Consider the following 4,782-nt stretch of genomic DNA (forward strand, 5'->3'; position numbering starts at 1 on the left):
GAGTTGCCAGAAAGCACCCAAATTCCCACAGGGTGGCTGGAGAGCTGATAACATGCTTCTGACACCATCACACAGCCCAGGTGCAGCAGCATGAGCGACTGCTTCTCCCCACCCACTTCGGGCCGTGCTCTCCAGACGGACGTTAGTGCCTTTCCTCCATCGCAGCTCTGCAGGCTTCTCCGCCGTCAACAAAAGGGAAAAACCGACAACAGCAGGCAGCGTACTCCCTTCTGAAAAACTAGCAATGCACAGGTGCAGGAGGAAGGCGTTTAACTTAGAACAGTCTGAATTTATTGGTGCAAACATTGGAACTCTAGGTGACTGGGAATATTCACAAGTACTTGGAGGAAGTTGTCCGAGATGAAGGGGTGCACGCAGCCGGCGTCCGCCGCTGCCTTGCAGTCTTCCCATTCTGGAGTTTAGTCTTCATGGATGTTGAAGAGCTTTGCTACTTCATGGAGATCATCCATGCTCCTCCCCATTCTCGATAATCTGAAGGCAGGAAGAATGCATTGAAACCTGCACGCACTATAAACGCTGTTTTGGGCATAACATGGGCTTATCACACTCCCTGGCTCCCCCCATCATCTGGAAAGGTTCAAAGAATGAATCAAACCATTAAGAGACAACTATCTAAATTAGTTCTTGAGACAAAATTACCACAGATTAAGTGTTTACCAATAGCACTATAGAGAATCCGGACCTCCCCTAGAAAGGATATTGGTCTCTCGCCTTATGAAATGCTTTTTGGACTACCTTACACTGGAGGTAGGGAAGGCGTGGCCACATTTGAAACCAAGGACATGTTCCTTAAGAAACATATACTGGGGCTGTCGTCTTCTCTCTCTTTCCTCAGAACTGAAGGCCTTCTTGCTCAAACTCCGCAGTTGGAATTTGTGGTCCATCCGTATAAACCAGGAGACCGGGTACTAGTCAAATCCTGGAAGGAGAGTAAGCTCCAACCGGAGCGGGAAGGACCATTCCAAGTACTCCTCACTACTGAAACAGCAGTAAGAACAGTGGAAAAAGGTTGGACTCACTACCCCCGGCTAAAGGGACCAGTTAAACGCCCACCGGCAGAGCTGGTAGAACAGTGGTAGACCGTACATTCTACTGACAGCTCGCTGTGAATAACCCTAAAAAGACAATAAGCCGTGGGTTGGGGCGAGATCCAGTTGGGAGCTATAAATATGCGTAGGCCATGAATTTTAAGAAGCATTTTGTGATGATACTGGTCATAGGGGCGGTGTTGCGCTTCCCACTAGGAAGCTGGAGTGCACACCCAGATTACCCGGTTAGGTTTATCATAAATATCACCAAAGGAGATACCCCACGGACCGTACGCTTTGATGCCTGTTGAGTACTGAAGTGTGGGGATCTAGAGGCCCAAAGACAGTTGAGTGGTGAAAACAAGTACCTGTGCGCAGAAATTTGGAGGGTCACAGGGAGATATCCTGAAGCTGCGCCTTAGGAACAATGGAGTGAAGTGTGGTAGACCATCCATGGCCAAGTGGAGGCTGGTAGCACGATATCCTCAGGGCAGCGGAATGCTGTGTCCATGCACCCATCCCTTGTGTGCTGGCCTGTGCCGCTCCCTCTGGAGGCTGTGCAGGCTCAGGGCCAGCTGCAGTCTCTAGGGACCTGCCTGGCACTGGCAGCAGGGCACTACTGCTCCTTCTGCCCCATGATGCAGGAGCAGCGGAAAGCCCTGCGCAGAGCCCTGAGCACCCTCCTGAAGCGGGAGGGCTGTCGCTTTTGAACCGGGGCGTGCGGGAGGGTGACGATGCCTGTGGGGGGAAGGAGAGCTGTAGGTGAGGGGCTGGGCGGGCAACAGGCAATCTCCTGCCAGCCCGCCACCACCAAGGGCTTCAGCCAGGGAGGGATGGCTGGGGCACGGCCAGTCCCCATGTGCGCAGTGCTGCCGGCCTGCCCTGGGTGCCACTCGCCAGGCTGGCTGGGCCAGGCTGGCCCTTGATTTGTGGACCTACCTGGGGCATCCTGGGCCATGTACCTGCAGCAATAAGAGGGCTGTGCCTCATCTCTGTGCTCAGCGGGCACCTGCATGGGAAGAGCAAGAGCAGAGGCAGGTGAGGGAGGGGATGTCAGCAGGACAGCACGGAGAGCACCCAGCATCTCCTGCCACGTGCAGCCCGGGTGTAGCCTTGGCATGCCTGGTGCTGGCCAAGTGTGCCTGCCTCACCTGGTGCTGAGGGTCCCGAGCCACGGGAGAAGCAGCTGCGTCTCCTTCTTTGTCTTCTGCTGTGACAAGAGGGGCAGTGCTGGCCTCAGCCCAGGGCTTTGCAGTCGAGGGAAACTCAGTGTGTTGGGGTCCTGCAGTTGGTGGTACTCCTGTCCTCATGCCTGTGCTTTGTGCCAGGTCGCTCTGGATGACAAGCACAGCATTGATGGCCGCCTCCCTCATGATGCTCGGGGCTGCCTTGTCCTGAGCGACCTCGTGAGCTGTGGTGTGCAGGGCAGGTGCCTGGCACTCTGGGAGTGCTGCAGGGGCAAACTGGGGTGCGCCGGATTCTGCTGGAGGGTTTTCAAGCGCTGATGGAGCTACTTCACCCTTGTCCACTGCCACGGAGACGATGGCTGTGCTGGCCCCTTTGTGATGGTGTTCAGCCGTGGATGGGACCATGTCTTCTCCGTGCTGGCATGCTGCTGGAGCCAGAGGGGCTGTGACAGCCTCTCCCTGAGGCTCTGCAGCCAAGGGAGACTCTGTGTCCCGAGGTACTGCAGGTGTTTTTGCTGCCGTCTCTGTACCTGTGCCTTGTGCCAGGTCGCTCTGGATGACAAGCACGGCGTTGATGGCCGCCTCCCTCATGATGCTCGGGGCTGCCTTGTCCTGAGCGACCTCGTGAGCTGTGGTGTGCAGCGCAGGTGCCTGGCACTCTGGGAGTGCTGCAGGGGCAAACTGGGGTGTGCCGGATTCTGCTGGAGGGTTTTCAAGCGCTGACGCAGCCACTTCACCCTTGTCCACTGCCACGGAGACGATGGCTGTGCTGGCCCCTTTGTGATGGTCTTCAGCCATGGGAGGGACCATGTCTTCTCCATGCAGGCATGCTGCTGGAGTCAGAGGGGCTGTGACAGCCTCTCCCTGAGGCTCTGCAGACAAGGGAGACTCTGTGTCCCGAGGTACTGCAGGTGTTTTTGCTGCCGTCTCTGTACCTGTGCCTTGTGCCAGGTCGCTCTGGATGACAAGCACGGCGTTGATGGCCGCCTCCCTCATGATGCTCGGGGCTGCCTTGTCCTGAGCGACCTCGTGAGCTGTGGTGTGCAGGGCAGGTGCCTGGCACTCTGGGAGTGCTGCAGGGGCAAACTGGGGTGTGCCGGATTCTGCTGGAGGGTTTTCAAGCGCTGATGCAGCCACTTCACCCTTGTCCACTGCCACGGAGACGATGGCTGTGCTGGCCCCTTTGTGATGGTCTTCAGCCGTGGATGGGACCATGTCTTCTCCGTGCTGGCATGCTGCTGGAGCCAGAAGGGCTGTGATGGCCTCTCCCTGAGGCTCTGCAGCCAAGGGAGACTCTGTGTCCCGAGGTACTGCAGGTGTTTTTGCTGCCGTCTCCGCACCTGTGCCTTGTGCCAGGTCGCTCTGGATGACTAGCTCAATGTTGATGACTACCCCCTTCATAACGCTCAGGTCTGCGTCCTGCAGAGCGACCTCATGGGCTGTGATGCTGTGCAGGGCAGGTGCCTGGCATTCTGGGAGTGCTGCAGGGGCAAACTGGGGTGCGCCGGATTCTGCTGGAGGGTTTTCATGCACTGACACAGCTACTTCACCCTTGTCCGCTGCCACGGAGACGATGGCTGTGCTGGCCCCTTTGTGATGGTCTTCAGCCATGGGAGGGACCATGTCTTCTCCGTGCTGGCATGCTGCTGGAGCCAGAGGGGCTGTGACGGCCTCTCCCTGAGGCTCTGCAGCCAAGGGAGACTCTGTGTCCCGAGGTACTGCAGGTGTTTTTGCTGCCATCTCTGCACCTGTGCCTTGTGCCAGGTTGCTGTGCGGGGCCGGTACCTGGCACTCTGGTTGTGCTGCAGGGATCTGGTCACTGAAGACAGGTGAAGCTGGTGCCTTTGCCTCCTCCTGTGCTGTGGGAGTGAGAGATGCGAGGTGCCCCTCTTCCTCTGGAGAGCCAGCCAGGGCAGAAGCTGCCGGCTCGGCATCCACAAGACCAGCCAGGGCAGGAGACGCACTCTGCAGGTGGCCATCTTCCTCTGCAGCACCCTCTGTGGCCAGGCTGCTGGGCCAGCTTGTCCCCTCCTGGTAACCAGCGCTGGGGTCCTGGAACAGCTCTGGGACCGAGGGGTTGATCCATATGGTGAGGATGGTGGCGCGTCTCCGCTCCTCCTCAGCCAAGGCCTTGCGCTTGTCCTGTGGTGCCGGCAGGACTGTCCCCGCTGCTGCCCCAGCCCCCTGATTCCTGTGGCACTTGACACGCACCACTGGTGTTGCCAGGTCGTCCTGTGCCGCTAGTCCTTGGTGCCCTGACCTTGTGTCCCTGCCCAGGGCAGCTGGCGCAAGGGCCCCGCTGGGAGCACTGGTGCCGCACAGTGCAAGGGGCTCAAGCGTGGGCCGAGCTGCAGGGGCCTTGCTGCCGTTGGTTGCCCAGAGCTCGTCTGTTGTTTGCGTCGTCGCCACAGCCCTGTGGTGTGCATGGCTGCGTGGTGACGCCAGCTGCTGGCTGGGTCCCTGGCTTGGGCCGAAAACGTTGTGCAGGACCTCGTTTGCGATGCCCCGGGCGATATCCCTGGTAGCTCCGGTGTAGGCTATGGGGA

At 58.5% G+C, this 4,782-nt stretch overlaps 1 long non-coding RNA gene across 1 annotated transcript; it reads right to left on the reverse strand.

The window, feature by feature from the left end:
- Nucleotides 1-305: 305 nt before the first annotated feature.
- LOC134515836 (uncharacterized) lies at nucleotides 306-2,309 on the reverse strand. Its single transcript, XR_010071128.1, has 4 exons — nucleotides 2,201-2,309; nucleotides 1,989-2,058; nucleotides 1,418-1,787; nucleotides 306-492 (listed from the first exon to the last, which is right to left on the reverse strand). It is a non-coding gene; the product is annotated as an uncharacterized LOC134515836 (long non-coding RNA).
- Between the last annotated feature and the right edge of the window lie 2,473 nt (nucleotides 2,310-4,782).

The sequence above is a fragment of the Chroicocephalus ridibundus genome, chromosome 5 (genome assembly GCF_963924245.1).
Source record: "Chroicocephalus ridibundus chromosome 5, bChrRid1.1, whole genome shotgun sequence".
Lineage (NCBI taxonomy): Eukaryota > Metazoa > Chordata > Aves > Charadriiformes > Laridae > Chroicocephalus > Chroicocephalus ridibundus.